The sequence below is a fragment of the Ascaphus truei genome, chromosome 11, assembly GCF_040206685.1.
Source record: "Ascaphus truei isolate aAscTru1 chromosome 11, aAscTru1.hap1, whole genome shotgun sequence".
Taxonomy (NCBI): domain Eukaryota; kingdom Metazoa; phylum Chordata; class Amphibia; order Anura; family Ascaphidae; genus Ascaphus; species Ascaphus truei.
Genome location: NC_134493.1, coordinates 40422884 through 40443945, shown reverse-complemented (window position 1 = coordinate 40443945; position 21062 = coordinate 40422884). Strand labels below are relative to the sequence as shown.

At 50.1% G+C, this 21062-nt stretch overlaps 1 protein-coding gene across 3 annotated transcripts in view; it reads right to left on the bottom strand.

The window, feature by feature from the left end:
- Positions 1-21062, bottom strand: part of CACNA1H (calcium voltage-gated channel subunit alpha1 H) — a 417435-nt gene that overhangs the window by 336042 nt on the left and 60331 nt on the right. The gene's annotated exons all lie outside the window — the stretch shown is intronic.

The following is a 21062-nucleotide window of genomic DNA, read 5'->3' as shown; positions in this document are numbered from 1 at the left end:
GGGATTTAACTTTGAATGTCTTCCCTGCCGCGCACACACAGAGCAATGTGTTGCAGGCACCTGCGGACAGACCTTTGAAGTGGTTATCCATGCAAAGCCGCTTCTCCGTGCCAGGGAAGATCTGCCCGGCTTTACAGCCAGTGTCAGATTCCCCATTAGGTCCGGGTCCTAAGGTGGCAAAATTTTGGGGGGCCAAAAATGTCCGCTCCCATTTGCATTATCCGCGCTCTCTGACCAAATCGCGACCTAACTGGAAGGGACTTGCTTACCTGTGCTGCCCACCTCCGTCCTGCCGCCGCGCTCCGCCTTCAAAATCGAGCGCTAAATGATGCCGCGGACGTCACGAACGGCGGCACTCGTTGCCGTGGCAACCGCAATTTGCCTCGCAGCGTCAAATGACGCCATGATGTTGAGTTACCATGGTCAAATGCCGCCGCGTACGTCACCAACGTGACGTCGCACGGGGTTGCGTTACCATGGTAACGCAACACTGTGTGATGTCACATTGGTGACGTACGCAGCGTCATTTGACGCAAGATTCTTAAGGGGAAACAGGGTGGCAGACAGAGGCGGCAGACACAGCCAAGTGCCTAAGGGCGGCAGATTTGGAAATCCGCCGATGTTTACAGCATATTGAGAATGGGCTAAAGTATGTATCAATAAATGTCTGTATTTATATAGCGCCCACAGTGTACTCTGCACTTTACAAAGACAAGACAGGGAATTATACAATAAGCACAATTGAGTCAGACAATAGGGATGGAAATCCCTGCCCCGGAGAGCTTACAATCTAGGTGGTATGTTGGGAAATTTACAGACAGCAGGTGAGGGAATAAGTGCAGTAGATGGCAGTGTCTGGCCTTGATGGTGGGTATGTTCAGTAGATGGCAGTGCTTGGCCAGGATGGTTGGTAGGTGTGATTGTGGGTGTGGGACAATAGCAATGAGTCCAGGCTATTGGGATGCTTCAGTTAAGAGGTGGGAATTCAGGTTTGTTTTGAAGGTGGAGAGGGAAGGTGCTTGGTGCATACCGAGTGTGAAGGAGCTTCAAAGGTAAGAGGCAGTGAGGGGAAAGGGGGTTAAGGCGAGAGAGAGCAGTAGAGGTGAAAGGGGTGGAAAGGAAACGGTCATGGGTAGAGCTCAGGAGACGAGCAGAGGCACAGCGAGAGATCAGAGCTGATATGTAGGAAGTGCCTATCACTTTGTATCCAGTGTTGTTTTATACACAAACCTGAATACACTATGTATTTATTTGCAAACTCAAAGCTTAAAAAAATAAAAAGGGATATACCCGTTGGGGTTTCAAAATACAGTCTCTCTCCCTTTTTGTTTCCAGCATATAAGTATTGCATACACTTTTTCCTCCATTCTTTGATTGCTTTGGAGTTGATTAAATGCCTGCACAAAACCACTGCCCAATAGTGATTACATTGTAACACGGAATGCTTAAGAAGTCTCTATGACAGGGGTTGCCAACTCCAGTCCTCAAGAGCCACCCACAGGTCAGGTTTTCCCGATGCTTCTGCACTCTTGGCTCAGTCAGAATGACTGAGCCACTGATTGAGCCACCTGTGCTGAAGCAGGGATATCCTGAAAACATGACCTGTTGGTGGCACTTGAGGACTGGAGTTGGCCTCCTCTGCTCTATGATCCTCTACTCGCCAGGTTAAGGGCCTTCCGGCTCGGGGTTTTGCAGCACACTCCAGTCGCCCCGCTGTTAGCCGAGCCCAGGGGCCATATGCATAATGTGATGCTGACAGCTACATGCTTACCCACAATGTGTTGTCACAGATCACTTGATACAGACCTAGTCATACGTGGCTTTGTGAGATTTCCGACTGGAGAAGGAAAGGCCCCTTGCTGGATACTGACACTGCAATGAGTTGCAGGTCCCTCAAGCACTCAAGGGGTTAATTCAATTTTATTTTCCACTTACAAATTACAAATCCACTTTATATTTGATTTTTTTAACCATTGCACAGCAGATGCTAATGCCAATCATTGACTACAAGGACACAGTACATGCGACAGGACCCCTAGAATTCTCCGGAAGCAAACTTGGCATTCTATACAATGCGATATGTAATTATAACACTGGGATCGGTTAAGAGGTTGGTTATCCCTGGAGTTCAGACGCAAAGTACTGTTTTCCTTTGTAACGTTCAAATAGGTTCTGGACAAGTTACCTGAGCAGGCTTCTCACCCGCAGTGTACACAGCACTTATCTCCTCAGATCCGCCTCCAGAAACCTACACCTGGTTCCAAGGTTCCTGCTTCTGGAGCAATTTACCGGAATCTCTCAAAACCGTCTCCTGTAAAAGTTATTATCAGGCTCTGACTGGTTTTTTTTTATACATTAGACACGTTTGTAACTGTAACTTATGTTCTTAAATTATTATTTGGTCCCCAGGACATACTTTAAAACGACAGGAGGCTTGCAATGTATTTTTCCTGAGAAAATATTGTATCAATAAATAAAGTAAATGATCTCACGGTGAAATCCTCATTTTATTTTCTGTTTTGGAGAAATATCCCAGTCCAAAAAGTATTTTTCCCAGACTTATTAAAAAATGGCGGCCACCCCTAATTTTCCACTAAATGCTTCAAAACTCAGCCCTGATTATCAGCTCCTGAATGGGAGTTGTGCTGTTTCCTCACATACAGCAGGATGCTGATGGGGCCTAACAGAAAACTGAGCGTTGTGCAGTATCCACAGGTGTCCTGAGTTCTACCCATAACTGTCTCCTTTTCACCCCTTCCATATCTACTGCTCTCTCACCTTACACATTTTCCCTCACTGCCCCTTACCTGTGGAACTCCCTCACACTCAGCATACGCCGAGCACCCTCTCTCCCCACCTTCTACACAAACCTTAAAACTCAGCTCTTAAATCAAGTGCTCCAATAACCTGGACTCATGGCCACTGTCCCACACCCACAGTCACTCCTACCAACGACTGCCACCTACTGCACTTACTCCCTCACCTGCTGTCTCTGTAAATCTCCCAGCATACCACATAGATTGTAAGCTCTCCGGGGCAGGGATTTCCTTTCCTATTGTCTGATCTTATTTGTTGCACTTATTGCATTATTATAATCCCCTGTGCTGTGTTGTCTCCCTTGTGAAGTGCAGAGGACACTGTGGGCGATATATAAAGATATACATGCATACATTGCTGCTTTTAGACCCGTGTTTGAAAACGCAGATTTCACGTCTTTCATGAAACAAACGTAATAAATGGAAACTACGCAGCGACCGTTCCCGTTTTTCACCATTTGTGCATATGTTCAGACAGCAACTGCACATTTAAATGGGTGGAACCAAAATGTTTCTTGGAAAGCAAAGGACTCATGAAAATATTCAGCGTGAATGCGCTTTCTCCTTATTATGGCAACGATATTCGTTGCCAATGGGGTCTGATCTTAAAGTCACACTAACCCATCAGGGGGCCGCCATCTTTGATTTATCACTTTGGTAGTGTCAGAAAAGCAGACGTTATTGACAGTTCTGTGTTAATGCATGTGCCTTCCTCGCCTTGTGTTCCATATGTCAGTGGTTAGTGTAAGTAGGACCGCTCTAATAAAAGCAGAAGGTTAGAAGTGAGATAATTCCAGTGCCACGAATCACAGATATCTGTCTGCTAAGTCCTGAAAAAAATACTAATATCTGACTAGAGTTGCCTGACGACTTCTCCAAAAATACTGGACACAATGGTGAGAGGTGCGACACGCACGAGGCACAGAGTTTCCTCATCTCCTTGGCCCCACCCCCAGGCTCCTGACACCTCCTCCTGCATTACCCAGCAGTAGCCAATCAGGATGGAGGAAGCTGCCCAGCCCCCTAGCAACAGCCCTGCTCTCCCCCTGCTCGGGGAGCCAGTCAGGTCACTATGTCCAGAGTGGTAATACTGGTATACACATACATGTCCAGTATTATCTCTCATTTTTTTACTGGACGGAGTGCTCAAAACAGGACAGTCCAGTTCAATACTGGACACCTGGCATACCCTATAAATCTGACCCATTTTTTAATAGGAAGTACAGTAGCATGTCCCAAAACCATTCAACACAACCCAGAATGCACTGCACAGCAGGCTGGAGACGTACATCAACCCTGATCGAAGTTTCACGTTATACACTAATCCTTTTTATATTGCAGCCGCTTTCTGCTTCTGACCGCCTCCATAACAAATGTCTGCCATAAGCGCGACATGACAGGGCACTCTGTGCGTGCTGCGACCGTCTGTGGGATCTATTAATCAGGCAGATTGTATTAACGGCATGAGGCTTGTCTGTGATAAACCATTAGCGGCACCATGTCTTAGGCACCGGAGAAACATTGTATTGCATTACATTGCACACCAGTTTCTTCTGTAGAGTCAACACCAACGCAAGGAAATCCCGGGTTTAATTCTGGGAGGGACGTGAAATGCAGCAATGGGTAAAGAACGGCCGCCCTGATTTGGAGCCTCATGGTCAATTTGCAAATGTATCCATCGTAACTCATAGTATCCAGCCTCTCATCCCCCCCTCACCTTCTTACACAGGTCAGTTACCCTCATAGACAGTAATAGCATCACCCTCTTCTTGCACCCACAAACTTTAAGGGGATATTCTAGTAACTACGAGTTTGTTATTGCCAAATGGCACGGTTTGACGTGATCATCAGAAGAGGATTAAAACGAACCAAAAATCCATATTCTGTACTGTAAATCACTTATTTTAAACCGCGTCTATAAAAAGTGACAAACCGCACGGTTTAACAGCCACAAAACCCGGATTGTACGTGTGTTAATAATAGTTTGTTCTTGTATAGCGCTGCTAGTTTCACTTAGCACTTTACAGAGACATTTTGCAGACACAGCCCCTGTCCAGTAGAACTTCCAATCTATGTTTTTGGTGCCTGAGGCACAGGGAGATAAGGTGACTTGGGGCTGAGCACCAGGAATTGAACCAGGTTCCCCTGCTTCACACCCAGCGCCAGAGTCAGTGTCCTCACTCACTGAGCCGCTCCTTTGGAAGCAGAATGACCTGAGCTGGTGCTAATGTAATTCCCAGTTTTGCGCTCTCAGCCAATCAGATATTTCAGGCTCTGGATGGAACTCACAATACCAATCTCGCCCATCTGAAGGAGACGATAGAACAAATAAGGAGTTATTAGAAGTGATTTTGCCTTTTGCACTTAACAAGTTCTCCAAAAATGTGAGTTTGAGCCTTTTTGGTTACTCTAAAAAAGCCTTTGCCGCCCAGTTTGGAGATGCGAGAAGGGCTTACAGCATAGCAAAGCGTGCCAATCCCTTGGGAAAGGGCTCTTGTGACACGGATTGGCACTACTCACAGTTACCCCCATATTAGTCATAAAAGTAATCTTACAAGTCATTCATACAGAATTCCCCCTCAGTTTCAGCAATGTGAATACGCTGAGCGTAGTCTGTATGACTCATCAGTAGCATCATATTACGCGGCAAAGAACAGATTTCCCCCATGTAGTGACCACGCATGACACGCACCGCAATGTCTATCTCTGCGTTATATGCCTTGTCCCCATGACCATGGTTAGAAGGCATTGTTATGTCTAGGAGATCTCACGCCATTACAAACCAATCAGAGATATTGATTCCTTTATCAGAGAACTTGGCAGTCATATGCACTACATGGTGCTAATATACTTTGCAGCACATAGCTAGCATACATTAGCACCTCGAGTTTTGCTCAGAGAAGGCCTCTGAGTGCTCCAATCTTACAAACCGCACTATATCAGCGCAGGTACCCCACGCAACCGGGGCATGTTCACATAACGGAGACAGTGAGAGGGCACAAATGGACATGACAGCTACACTGTGTCCTCTACCTTCAATAATACAAATGGGTTTGAGCCGGTGTGTCAGTGTCAGACAAACAGATGACATTAAATCCTTAAATGGCATTTACCTGAAAGTGCATTAAAACCAGAGACATAACATAAAACACAGACAAAGCTCAGTTTTTAGCACATCTAGTGAGACTCATACACGGTACAGTGCCTAAATATATATGGATAAATATCTAATAAGTAATTGGTCTTTTAGTTTGACATTTTTGGCCAAAATTGTTGTAAGCCCCTGAGCCAACGCCAAGGCAGACCACATATCAGGGGTCCCTAACGCTAATATAAATTCTTAATAACCTGTTTAATAACAGGAAGAATGATTTATAGTAAATCTGTCAATATTAGCTGCAAAGTTCTGTCTGACTGAAGCTTTTATTAACCTGTACATTACCAGGAAAAGCACTTTTACCTGAAAGTGAACTGAGAAAACAATAAAGTTTCCCGTAGTCACAGGGGTAAAAGGCTGAACCCGTTCCGTCTTATTTTACTGATCTGCCAGTCATGCCAAGAAATAATGTCATCAATACAGGGGTAATAACTGCAACAGGACAGATTAGTAGGCTCCCTGTGCCAGCTGCCGCCACGTTATGTTACCAAGGTCATTATTTAGACAAATACTTAAGTTGAATTTAGATTGTAAGCTCTTTGGGGCAGGGAGTCCTTTCCTAATGTTCCTTTTACGTCAGTAGTGCTTATTCCAACGATGTGTTAGGCGTTGGCCAGGGTGGCGCTGAGCGTGCGGGCGTGGTCACGCTGGCCGCGATTAAACATTGCAGCAATGTGTGTGGCCTGCGCCTGCTCGGCGCTTAGCTGCTTGCCGAAGCAAGAGAAATTGAATTTGCCTCTCGTGATGTCACCGTACATAAGCGCCAGCGCCAGCGAGCTCGCTCCCTGCCTGGCCGCAGCCTTATAATATTATGTCCTGTGTATTACTGCTGTGAAGAGCTGTGTACCTGGATGGCACTATACAAATAAAGATATATATATATAGAGTAGAAAGGGAGATATACGGTTACTTCACTTTTGTCCGTTTGCTCCCTAGCCCCGAGGATCAGCAAATGTGTCTAATATTACAAACAATAAATAAATACAAATAAAATGAAAAGATGTAGGGTGAACGTTTTCATAAAAATGACCCACTGGGGAGAAACAACCGCGAAACCAGTAAGTGCACCAAGCAAAAAAGTACCCACCTGGAGAACAGAATCCCAGTTCTGACGAGTGTCAGAGAAATGTTGACAGGGTTACAGAGAAAGTGGTAGGAAGGCAGCGTGCATGGCAGTGTGGCACAGAGAAAGTGGTAGGAGGGCAGCGTGCATGGCTGTGTGGCACAGAGAAAGTGGTAGGAGGGCAGCGAGCATGGCTGTGTGGCACAGAGAAAGTGGTAGGATGGCAGCGTGCATGGCTGTGTGGCACAGAGAAAGTGGTAGGATGGCAGCATGCATGGCTGTGTGGCACAGAGAAAGTGGTTGGATGGCAGCGTGCATGGCTGTGTGGCACAGAGAAAGTGGTAGGATGGCAGCGTGCATGGCTGTGTGGCACAGAGAAAGTGGTAGGAGGGCAGCGTGCATGGCTGAGTGGCACAGAGAAAGTGGTAGGAGGGCAGCATGCATGGCTGTGTGGCACAGAGAAGGTGGTAGGAGGGCAGCGTGCACAGCTGTGTGGCACAGAGAAAGTGGTAGGAGGGCAGCGTGCATGGCTTTGTGGCACAGAGATAGTGGTAGGAGGGCAGCGTGCATGGCTGTGTGGCACAGAGAAAGTGGTAGGATGGCAGCGTGCATGGCTGTGTGGCACAGAGAAAGTGGTAGGAGGGCAGCGTGCATGGCTGCGTGGCACAGAGAAAGTGGTAGGAGGGCAGCGTGCATGGCTGTGAGGCACAGAGAAGGTGGTAGGAGGGCAGCGTGCATGGCTGTGTGGCACAGAGATGGTGGTAGGAAGGCAGCGTGCATGGCTGTGTGGCACAGAGAAAGTGGTAGGAGGGCAGCGTGCATGGCTGTGTGGCACAGAGAAAGTGGTAGGAGGGCAGCGTGCATGGCTGTGTGGCACAGAGAAAGTGGTAGGAGGGCAGCGTGCATGGCTTTGTGGCACAGAGAAAGTGGTAGGAAGGCAGCGTGCATGGCTGTGTGGCACAGAGAAAGTGGTAGGAGGGCAGCGTGCATGGCTGTGTGGCACAGAGATGGTGGTAGGATAGCAGCGTGCATGGCTGTGTGGCACAGAGAAAGTGGTAGGAGGGCAGCGTGCATGGCTGTGTGGCACAGAGAAAGTGGTAGGAGGGCAGTGTGCATGGCTGTGTGGCACAGAGAAAGTGGTAGGAGGGAAGCGTGCACGGCTGTGTGGCACAGAGAAAGTGGTAGGAGGGCAGCGTGCATGGCTGTGTGGCACAGAGAAAGTGGTAGGAGGGCAGCATGAATGGCTGTGTGGCACAGAGAAGGTGGTAGGATAGCAGCGGGTATGGCTGTGTGGCACAGAGAAGGTGGTAGGAGGGCAGCGTGCATGGCTGTGTGGCACAGAGAAAGTGGTAGGAGGGCAGCGTGCATGGCTGTGTGGCACAGAGAAAGTGGTAGGAGGGCAGTGTGCATGGCTTTGTGGCACAGAGAAAGTGGTAGGAGGGCAGCGTGCATGGATGTGTGGCACAGAGAAAGTGGCAGGAGGGCAGCGTGAATGGCTGTGTGGCACAGAGAAGGTGGTAGGAGGGCAGCGTGCATGGCTGCGTGGCACAGAGAAAGTGGTAGGAGGGCAGCGTGCATGGCTGTGTGTCACAGAGAAAGTGGTAGGAGGGCAGAGTGCACGGCTGTGTGGCACAGAGAAAGTGGTAGGAGGGCAGCGTGCATGGCTGTGTGGCACAGAGAAAGTGGTAGGAGGGCAGCGTGCATGGCTGTGTGGCACAGAGAAAGTGGTAGGAGGGCAGCGTGAATGGCTGTGTGGCACAGAGAAGGTGGTAGGAGGGCTGAGTGCATGGCTGTGTGGCACAGAGAAAGTGGTAGGAGGGCAGAGTGCATGGCTGTGTGGCACAGAGAAAGTGGTAGGAGGGCAGCGTGCATGGCTGTGTGGCACAGAGAAAGTGGTAGGAGGGCAGAGTGCATGGCTGTGTGGCACAGAGAAAGTGGTAGGAGGGCAGAGTGCATGGCTGTGTGGCACAGAGAAGGTGGTAGGAGGGCAGAGTGCATGGCTGTGTGGCACAGAGAAAGTGGTAGGAGGGCAGCGTGCATGGCTGTGTGGCACAGAGAAAGTGGTAGGAGGGCAGAGTGCATGGCTGTGTGGCACAGAGAAAGTGGTAGGAGTGCAGAGTGCATGGCTGTGTGGCACAGAGCACTAAGTAAACGTGATTAGGGAGGGCAGAGTGCATGGCTGTGTGGCACAGAGAAAGTGGTAGGAGGGCAGAGTGCATGGCTGTGTGGCACAGAGAAGGTGGTAGGAGGGCAGCGTGCATGGCTGCGTGGCACAGAGAAAGTGGTAGGAGGGCAGCATGCATGGCTGCGTGTCACAGAGAAAGTGGTAGGAGGGCAGAGTGCATGGCTGTGTGGCACAGAGAAAGTGGTAGGAGGGCAGCGTGCATGGCTGTGTGGCACAGAGAAAGTGGTAGGAGGGCAGCGTGCATGGCTGTGTGGCACAGAGAAAGTGGTAGGAGGGCAGCGTGATTGGCTGTGTGGCACAGAGAAGGTGGTAGGAGGGCAGCGTGCATGGCTGTGTGGCACAGAGAAAGTGGTAGGAGGGCAGAGTGCATGGCTGTGTGGCACAGAGAAAGTGGTAGGAGGGCAGAGTGCATGGCTGTGTGGCACAGAGAAAGTGGTAGGAGGGCAGAGTGCATGGCTGTGTGGCACAGAGAAAGTGGTAGGAGGGCAGCGTGCATGGCTGTGTGGCACAGAGAAAGTGGTAGGAGGGCAGAGTGCATGGCTGTGTGGCACAGAGAAAGTGGTAGGAGGGCAGAGTGCATGGCTGTGTGGCACAGAGAAGGTGGTAGGAGGGCAGAGTGCATGGCTGTGTGGCACAGAGCACTAAGTAAACGTGATTAGGGAGGGCAGAGTGCATGGCTGTGTGGCACAGAGAAAGTGGTAGGAGGGCAGAGTGCATGGCTGTGTGGCACAGAGAAGGTGGTAGGAGGGCAGAGTGCATGGCTGTGTGGCACAGATAAAGTGGTAGGAGGGCAGCGTGCATGGCTGTGTGGCACAGAGAAAGTGGTAGGAGGGCAGCGTGCATGGCTGTGTGGCACAGAGAAAATGGTAGGAGGGCAGCGTGCATGGCTGTGTGGCACAGAGAAAGTGGTAGGAGGGAAGCGTGCACGGCTGTGTGGCACAGAGAAAGTGGTAGAAGGGCAGCGTGCATGGCTGTGTGGCACAGAGAAAGTGGTAGGAGGGCAGCGTGCATGGCTGTGTGGCACAGAGAAAGTGGTAGGAGGGCAGCATGCATGGCTGTATGGCACAGAGAAGGTGGTAGGATAGCAGCGTGCATGGCTGTGTGGCACAGAGAAAGTGGTAGGAGGGCAGCGTGCATGGCTGTGTGGCACAGAGAAAGTGGTAGGAGGGCAGCGTGCATGGCTGTGTGGCACAGAGAAAGTGGTAGGAGGGCAGCGTGCATGGCTGTGTGGCACAGAGAAGGTGGTAGAATGGCAGCGTGCATGGCTGTGTGGCACAGAGAAGGTGGTAGAATAGCAGCGTGCATGGCTGTGTGGCACAGAGAAGGTGGTAGAATAGCAGTGTGCATGGCTGTGTGGCACAGAGAAAGTGGTAGGAGTGCAGAGTGCATGGCTGTGTGGCACAGAGAAAGTGGTAGGAGGGCAGCGTGCATGGCTGTGTGGCACAGAGAAGGTGGTAGGAGGGCAGAGTGCATGGCTGTGTGGCACAGAGAAGGTGGTAGGAGGGCAGCGTGCATGGCTGTGTGGCACAGAGCGCTAAGTAAACGTGATTAGGGAGGGCAGCACAGCAATGAATCACAGCGATTGAGATGTTTTATTAGGAAGGTGAGTGTTCAGATTTAACTTTAAGGGGAATACTAAGGCAGGTGGGCTCAACTCCAGTCCTCAAGCCCCCACAACAGGTCAGGTTCTCAGGATATAATATCCCTGCTTCAGCACAGGTGGCTCAATCAGTACCAGCTTCAACAGGTGGCTCAATCACTCTCTGCTTCAGCACAGGTGGCTCAACCAGAGGCTCAGTCGAAGACTGAGCCACCTGTGCTGAAGCTGGGATATCCTAAAAACCTGACCTGTTGGGGGGCTTGAGGATGGGATTTGAGCCCCCCGTGTTCTATGGGCACAGGAGTTCCAAATGCAGAGCATTGAAAAGGTACGTGTCAATATTCTGATAGCTCAGGTGTACCTGCAGAGCTGCTCATCTCAGGTGTACCTGCAGAGCTGCTCATCTCAGGTGTACCTGCAGAGCTGATCATCTCAGGTGTACCTGCAGAGCTGCTCATCTCAGGTGTACCTGCAGAGCTGCTCATCTCAGGTGTACCTGCAGAGCTGCTCATCTATCTGCCAGGGCACTCCGATGGACACCCCGGGTCGGCTGTGAGATGTTGCCTCCAGTGATAACAGCGCAGGAATCATCAGAGAGATACAGTGAAGCAAATATTGCAGATCAGATGACCTGAACCAAGGAAGGCTGGATTACAGCATAAGGATGAGTCAAGTGAAGTGCTAACACAGGCCCTCTATGCAGCCAGCTCCACTATCAAACCTCCAGTCCCATTTAGTCTAGTTTTGGGAATTACTTTCCTTTTTTATCCTTAGCACACAGTGCATTGCAAAGCCCTCTGAGTTCAATGTGTGTGTGTGTGTGTGTGTGTGTGTATACAGGCATACCCCGCATTAACGTACGCAATGGGACCGGAGCATGTATGTAAAGCAAAAATGTACTTAAAGTGAAGCACTACCTTTTTTCCACTTATCAATGCATGTACTGTACTGCAATCGTCATATACGTGCATAACTGATGTAAATAACGCATTTGTAACAGGCTCTATAGTCTCCCCGCTTGCGCACAGCTTCGGTGCAGGTAGGGAGCCGGTATTGTGTGAGCTGCCGTTTGCCTATTGGGCGATTATGTCCTTACTCGTGAATGTACTTATAGTGAGTGTCCTTAAACCGGGGTATGCCTGTGTGTATATATATATATATATATATATATATATATATATATATATATATAACCCTCCAATAGTTTTGTATGTATATATATATCGTAATAAGACTGAGCTTAGAGGATTTAAAATAGAAAAAAAAATCTCCCTTGATTAGCCTCGTGCAGCCCAAGGGTCGTAAACAAGTATATTACACATTAAACAAGAATATTACACGTTAAACAAGAATATTACATGTTAAACAAGTAGAACCAGCCCGCAGCTAAATAAAATATATGAGACGCATAAAAAGAAAAATTAGGAGATTACAGGGGAAATAAGAGATGAAATTACAGATCTAATGGCCGCATTTCCTAACCACCTGATACTGCCGTTTACAACAATCGCAATCTCCGGAGCCAGACCACTTTCATGGTTTAATTAACCGCCCACAACCTCGTCTTCTTTATTCTTCTCTCTGCATCGTCTCTATCTGTCCCTGATCCTTCCCTTCCCCTCACCCTACTGTCACACTCTCTCTTGTATGTTTCATGGGGAAATATTGAAACTTCCCCGCCCTGGTCCCCTTCACCCCCCCCCCCCCTGCCGCCACATCCCCTCCCCCCCCCTCCGCCACATCCCCTCCCCCCTCGGTGAATCCCTGTCTCATTCACTGCTGCGGGCGCCGGATTATTTGATTTCCCGATGAAATATTGCTGCAAATGTCAGTGGGAAAACAAAAGGCCGTATCTTATTACACATAAATATCTGCATAGCGGCTTATCTGCGGAGGACGTTATTGGGTTCTCTCTCAGCAGGCGTCATGCAGGGAAAAAAAATACAATCCTACACACGGTTTCGCATCTTCATTTTGGAGCAGTAAGCAGATTTTGTCTTTAGGGAGACCCGGAATTTCTAACAATTCACAACCCCCTTCCCGTATCAGAGACCTGCAATTGGTTGTGGTACTCGCTGTTCCTTTGTGACCTACTTTCGAGCGGCAATCCAGGCGGGCGGTTTTTTTTTTTACAAACATATATACATAGGTTTGAAGCAGGAGGTCTCCGGAGCTGAACCCCAGTAATTTCAGCTCCGGGGACCCCCTGCTTCCGGAGATACTTACATTCGTAGGGGGGCGCAGGTAGCTGCTCGGCTAGGAGGGTTCACGTAATGGCGGAGTTTCAAAGCTCCCGCGCCCTGCGGGCCAATAGGAAGCCGTGACTTCATCAGGGTCAGATCCTATTGGCCCGCGTGATGCTGGAGCTTTAAACTTTGCCGAGATACCGGCGCTCCCTACGGAGGTATGTATCTCGGGATGCCAGGGGTCCCCGGAGCTGAAATGAATGGGTTTCAGCTCCGGAGACCCCCTGCTTCACCCCTATGTTAAAAAAAAAATCATTTTTTTTGCATGAATTACTCTTGTAACTTCTGCTTCCATGTTATAATTTAAAAAAATGCTGCGTTTCACCCATCATGTTAAGCCACTTTGCAATCTCTCAGGTTGGGGTTTCCCTAAATTACATGAACCGGTCCCTTATTTGTATAATAAACACATCCCCATCTAGGAAAACCCCACAAAGCTTACGTGTTTTTTTTTTTGCAAGATGTATCCGCAATTGAACACTGCTGTGGGATTTGTCAGTGAAGGATGCGTTCGAAAAGGGGAAGTAATGAGAATTTCTGGAATAGAACTATTCCAACCGTGTAAGTGGAACGGGGTAGGGGTGGGAGGGGGGTCGGGAGCTCTAATTAGGATTTGTTAACACTTTGCTAATTTAACCCCTTCGTCACCCGAGTGGACAGCAATACATTGGTTTAAAGCCGGGGTGGCCAACTCCAGTCCTCAAGAGCTACCAACAGGTCAGGTTTTCAGGAAATCTCTGGTTCAGCACAGGTGGCTCAATCAGTCCCTGCTTCAGCACGGGTGGCTCTATCAGTGGCTCAGTCAAAGACTGAGCCACTGATGGAGCCACCTGTGCTGAAGCAGGGATATCCTGAAAACCTGACCTGTTGGTAGCTCTGGAGGACTGGAGTTGGCCACTCCAGGTTTAAAGAGACAATTTTTTCACTGGCACGCAAGTTAGAATTCAATGCAGAGAGAAGCCACACCACGAGCTTACCGTATAAGGGCAGCTCCTGAGCACAAAGGGTACAATTACTAATAGAAACCATAACTGTAGTGTCTTAAACAATTACGCCACTCAGCTGGGTCTGCGGTGTATGTAGTTTCTATTATACCCCATCCGTTTCCAGGCGGAGAGGGGAAGTGTAATATAGGACGGGTGAAAAAGCAATCACAGATTACCCAAAGCAGCCCCTCTCACTAAGCACTTTTACTAGGTCAAGCTTTGAGCGTACCCTCCAACTGCTGTAGCCAACAGGGCCTCCGAGAGTTTGTCCAGGCCCCGGTTGAAAAGAATTTTGGGGCCCCCCAGCAGCTCTTTCTCTCCCGCATTTAGCGTTGGCGACGCCCCGGTGCCATTTGACGCTGCGGTTCAGGAGGAGGAGGAGGGCAGCAGCAGGAAGTGACAAATAATGATACTTCCGAGAAAGACAAAAACATTTGCAACATAGTCGGGCCCCGGAGCCCCCTCCGGACCGCCGGGGCCCCGGTAATTTGTACCGGCTGCCCCCCCGCCCCCCTTCTCGTCGACCCTGGTAGCCACCAGAACTTGGAGGTAGATACATGAAAGCTTAAATTAAAAGACGGATTCATGAAAATGAAAAATATATATATACTAGCTGATATACCCGGCGTTGCCCGGCATTGAATTTTCCCGCTCCCCCCCCCCTCTCTTCGCTCCCCCTCCCTCTCTTTTTTTCTTCGCTCTCCCTCTCTCTCTCCCCCCATTGGCCTCTCTCCCCCCCCTTCCCCTTTCTCCCCCGTTAGCAGCAATCGGGGCCCCCCTGCACATGAATGTGGCCCCCGTGTTAATAGCTGGGTTCCCCCCTCCCCCCCGTTCACAGCTCCGGCCCTTCCCCCTTCACCCCTCCGTTCCTCCCCCCCCTCTCACATGTCCAATTCCCTCCCCCTTCAGAGCTCAGTGGGTGGGTGAGTGACTGGGTGGGTTGACTGAGGGAGTGAGTGAGTGGGTGGGTGACTGAGTGAGTGTGTGGGTGACTGGGTGGGTGGGTGACTGGGTGGGTGACTGAGTGACTGGGTGGGTGGGTGGGTGGGTGACTGAGTGACTGGGTGGGTGGGTGGGTGACTGAGTGACTGGGTGGGTGACTGAGTGACTGGGTGGGTGACTGAGTGACTGGGTGGGTGGGTGACTGAGTGACTTTGGTGACTGAGTGGGTGGGTGGGTGGGTGGGTGGGTGGGTGGGTGAGTGACTGGGTTTGGTGAGTGACTGGGTGGGTGACTGGGTGGGTGGGTGAGTGACTGACTTTAGTGACTGACTGGGTGGGTGGGTGACTGGGTGAGTGACTTACTGGGTGGGTGAGTGACTGACTGGGTGGGTGGGTGGGTGAGTGACTGACTGGGTGGGTGGGTGGGTGAGTGACTGACTGGGTGGGTGGGTGAGTGACTGGGTGGGTGAGTGGGTGGGTGGGTGAGTGGGTGGGTGGGTGAGTGACTGGGTGGGTGGGTGAGTGACTGGGTGGGTGAGTGGGTGGGTGGGTGAGTGGGTGGGTGGGTGAGTGGGTGGGTGGGTGAGTGACTTGAGTGAATAAGTGACTGGGTGGGTGGGTGAGTGACTGGGTGAGTGACTGGGTGAGTGGGTTTGAGTGACTTGACTGACTGGGTGGGTGGTTGGGTGACTGAGTGACTGGGTGGGTGACTGAGTGACTTGACTGAGTGAGAGACTGAGTGGGTGAGTGAGTGGGTGGGTGGGTGAGTGGGTGTGTTATCTTTCCCCCCCTGCATCTCTTCTCTCCACCCCCCTGCATGCCTCCCCCCCCTTCATGCTATCCCCGGAGGCAGCAGGTGTGAGGCGCGGTGAGGCGGCCGTGGCAGCCGCAGCTGTAGGGAGGGGGAAGGACAGCAGCGCGGGGCCTGTGAGGCGGCCGTGGCAGCCGCATCACTGTTGGGAGGGGGTAGGACGGCGGCGTGGGGGCTGTGAGGCAGGCGTGGCAACCGCAGTACCCGTCCGCCTGCTCGATCACTCACCTGTCCGGCCGCTCCCACGTGCATGTGAGGCGGGAGGCAGCGTGTTGTGGCTGCTCCCCTGCTGTGCCGGGCGCTGGCGCCGCTCCCACGCTGTGTCCCGGGCGCTCTTGACTGTAGCGGCGCCGGTGTGTGAGCTTGGGGGGGGGGGGGTGGTGTGTGTGTGTGTGTGTGTGTTGGACCTTTGGCCCGTCACTCCGCCTCAGGCCAATGAGAGGTGTGCGGGGGCGGGCGGGCCAAGGGACCAATCTCATTGGCCTGAGGGACACAGGCCATGCAGACAAACATACAGTGCTTTCACAAATATATAGTAGATATGCTTTTGGAATATTTCATTTTAAAGAATAGCAGATGCTTAAAAATAAACAAATTACAGACATGACACAGTGGCTACTTCCTGTTTCCGGTTTCAGCCGTGTTGGAGCATATGAGGCAATAGCCGCTGTGTGACTACCTGCAAGTAGAAGTAGCCGGGACATCATTTGTTCTTGCTCTGAAGCTCCCGAGATTAATGTCATTTTTGAACTTGGAGACCACACCCATCCCTAGAGACGTGTTGATCTCTCTCCTTTATCAAGCTAAAGTGTGCAGTTCATAGAGACTATAGACATAATAAGCAGTTTATTGGATAGTTCAGCATTAAATATTATGTGTATGTAGCCCCCTCTTGGATGGCCACTATTTCTATAAGGGGTCAATTGCCTTGAGGGGTTAACTGGGTGGTATCACTCGGGGTTTGCCCTTGCCCTTTGTGCTCTGTGACCAGTGATGTGACAATAGGGAGTATAGAGGGTATATATAGCACCACCCTTTGTTCTAGAAGCAGGTACTTTAGAGTTCTGACTGGGATCCTCACTGTGAGTCCTGTACATATAGGTTTGTGTGTTTAGGAATATGTATAAAGATGTGTCCTGTCATCTTTTTTGTTTTCCAGTTAGTAACGTGCCCCTTCTAAGCTAGCACCTGCTAAAGGAACAGGAAACCTACATTTGTGAGAGAGAGGTGCCGTGGTCTCATAGGGATGCCGAAACTGCAGTCTGCAGTACTGGGCCACAGGCAGCTTTCCCGGGGCCATGCTATCCTCCCCTGTCGGCGGCACTATGTATGAGCAGGCAGCTTTCCCGGGGCCCTGTCAGGCAGGTGGCAGATATGACGAAAAAGACAGAGAAAATAACCTTAAGGGGCAGAATTCAACAAGAAAGTCTGAGGAGGCAGATGGGGAGCTGGGCACAGCCTTTTTCATCATCTCATTAAAAATATACAGCTGTCACCACCCACATCCGCTGCCAGGTGGGTGCTCATAGGAAAAACACATTGGCGAACACAAGGGAGAGACAATGTGTGCCAGGCTGCTGGTGCTTAATTCCCTCGCGTAATGCTTATGGATATGGAGCAGGATCTCTAGGTTAGAGGACGAAGTCATCTACTTATCTCAATATTAAAAATGATACGTTGCACAATGCAGCTAATATTTCTATACACTGAACCAGTGGCGGAGCTAGACATGTGCGGGACCCCGGGCAAAAACATTTTTAGGGCCCCATTAATATTAATACTGACTGCAATTTTTTTCACCCTCTCCCTGATCTCTCTCATCATCCCTCATCTCTCCCCATCATCTCTCCCCTTCATAATCATCTCTCCTCCTCATCATCATCTCTCCACCTCCTCATTATCTCACCCCCTCCTCCTCCTCATCTCTCCCTCTCCTTCTCCTCATCTCTCTCCCTCATCATCTCTCTCCCTAATCATCTCTCCCCCTCCTCCTCATCATCTCTCCCCCTCCTCTTCCTCATCATCATTTCTCCCCCTCCTCACCATTTCTCCCCCTCCTCACCATTTCTCCCCCTCCTCTTCCTAATCATCTTCCCCCTCCTCCTTATCAACATAATCGCGTCCCCTCCTCTTCGTCATCATCATCATCTCTCCCCCTCATCGGTCCCCCTCCTCGTCATCATCTCTCCCCCTCCTCATCATCATCTGATCTCCTCCTCCTCATCATCAGCTCTCCTCCTCATCATCAGCTCCCCCTTCATCATCATCAGCTCTCCCCCTCATCATAATTTCCCCCCTCCTCATCTGTTCTCCCCCTCATCACCATCATATCCCCCTCATCACCATCATATCCCCGTCATCACCATCATATCCCCGTCATCACCATCATATCCCCGTCATCACCATCAGATCCCCCTCATCACCATCAGATCTCCCCCTTATCGTCACTATCAGATCTCCCCCTCATCATCATCAGCTCTCCCACTAATCACCATCAGCTCTCCCCCTCTTCATGATCATGTCAAAGCGTAGAAATAAAATCAATGAGTCAAGGGTTCAAAAAGTAACAACATGAGTTTATCTGTACCAAGGCACAATTGAGAGAAAAGAATTCCAACAAGGAACTCAGGCCTCTGCCAACATATTGATTGGTATCACATTTTTATACATTTCAAAATGAGTAATACACCCCTTTAAGGGGGCTGGCTTAGAGATAAAAAATATATGATGACATACAAAAATACATATTGGTTGATACATAAATATGCTACATACACTATATTCTTATCGATAATTTACTATAATGTGGGCCTCTTAACCTTGTGACACAAGGGAGTTACTCTGTCCAGCCCTGTATGCACTGTAGCTGTCAGATAACAGATCCTACAGTCAGCAGAAATTATCTAAGGTAGGAAAAACCTTACGAATGCTATTTCAATTTATGACATGACTCGTAGGAATTACACAAGGGTGGGTTACATCCAGAAGCGATACTCTGCAGAATCAAAAATTCACAGTTCATTCACGAATGAAACAAATTGGCATACATACAAGCAAACACCCAAAATGGCGGTTAGGCCAAAATGGAGGTGATGATAGCCACACACATTATCTCAATCTTGACAATCAGCTCTCCCCCTAATCACCATCAGCTCTCCCCCTCATCATCAGCTCTCCTCATCATCAGCTCTTCCCATCATCATATCTGCCCCTCATCATCATCAGTCCTCTCCTGTGCTGATAAATACAGTACTGCCCGCTCCTCTCCTGCGCTGATACATACAGTACTGCCCGCTCCTCTTCTGTGGTGATAAATACAGAACTGCCCGCTCCTCTCCTGTGCTGATAAATACAGTACTGCCCGCTCCACTCCTGATAAATACAGTACTGCCCGCTCCTCTCTTGTGCTGATACATACAGTACTGCCCGCTTCTCTCCTGCGCTGATAAATACAGTACTGCCCGCTCCTCTCCTGTGCTGATAAATACTGTACTGCCCGCTCCTCTCCTGCGCTGATAAATACAGTACTGCCCGCTCCTTTCCTGTGCTGATAAATACTGTACTGCCCGCTCCTCTCCTGTGCTGATAAATACAGTACTGCCCGCTCCTCTCCTGCGCTGATACGTACAGTACTGCCCGCTCCTTTCCTGTGCTGATAAATACAGTACTGCCCGCTCCTCTCCTGTGCTGATAAATACTGTACTGCCCGCTCCTCTCCTGCGCTGATAAATACAGTACTGCCCGCTCCTCTCCTGCGCTAATAAATACAGTATTGCCCGCTCCTCTCCTGCGCTGATAAATACTGTACTGACCACTCCTCTCCTGCTCTGATAAATACAGTACCGCCCGCTCCTCTCCTGCGCTGATAAATACAGTACTGCCCGCTCCTCTCCTGTGCTGATAAATACAGTACTGTCCGCTCCTCTCCTGCGCTGATAAATACAGTACTGCCCGCTCCTCTCCTGTGCTGATAAATACAGTACTGCCCGCTCCTCTCCTGTGCTGATAAATACAGTACTGCCCGCTCCTCTCCTGCGCTGATAAATACAGTACTGCCTGCTCCTCTCCTGTGCTGATAAATACTGTACTGCCCGCTCCTCTCCTGTGCTGATAAATACAGTACTGCCCGCTCCTCTCCTGTGCTGATAAATACAGTACTGCCCCGCTCCCCTCCTGCGCTGATAAATACAGTACTGCCAGCTTCTCTCCTGTGCTGATAAATACTGTACTGCCCACTCCTCTCCTGCGCTGATAACTACAGTACTGCCCGCTCCTCTCCTGCGCTGATAAATACTGTACTGCCCGCTCCTGTGCTGATAAATACAGTACTGCCCGCTCCTCTCCTGTGCTGATATATACAGTACTGCCCGCTCCTCTCCTACGCTGATAAATACAGTACTGCCCGCTCCTCTCCTGCACTGATAAATACAGTACTGCCCGCTCCTCTCCTGCGCTGATAAATACTGTTCTGCCCGCTCCTCTCCTGTGCTGATAAATACAGTACGGCCCGCTCCTCTCCTGGGCTGATAAATACATTACTGCCCGCTCCTCTCCTGCACTGATAAATACAGTACTGCCCGCTCCTCTCCTGCGCTGATAAATACTGTTCTGCCCACTCCTCTCCTGCTCTGATAAATACAGTACTGCCCGCTCCTCTCCTGCGCTGATAAATACAGTACTGCCCGCTCCTCTCCTGTGCTGATAAATACAGTACTGCCCGCTCCTCTCCTGCGCTGATAAATACAGTACTGCCCGCTCCTCTCCTGCGCTAATAAATACAGTATTGCCCGCTCCTCTCCTGCGCTGATAAATACTGTACTGACCACTCCTCTCCTGCTCTGATAAATACAGTACCGCCCGCTCCTCTCCTGCGCTGATAAATACAGTACTGCCCGCTCCTCTCCTGTGCTGATAAATACAGTACTGCCCGCTCCTCTCCTGCGCTGATAAATACAGTACTGCCCGCTCCTCTCCTGTGCTGATAAATACAGTACTGCCCGCTCCTCTCCTGTGCTGATAAATACAGTACTGCCCGCTCCTCTCCTGCGCTGATAAATACAGTACTGCCCGCTCCTCTCCTGTGCTGATAAATACTGTACTGCCCGCTCCTCTCCTGTGCTGATAAATACAGTACTGCCCGCTCCTCTCCTGTGCTGATAAATACAGTACTGCCCCGCTCCCCTCCTGCGCTGATAAATACAGTACTGCCAGCTTCTCTCCTGTGCTGATAAATACTGTACTGCCCACTCCTCTCCTG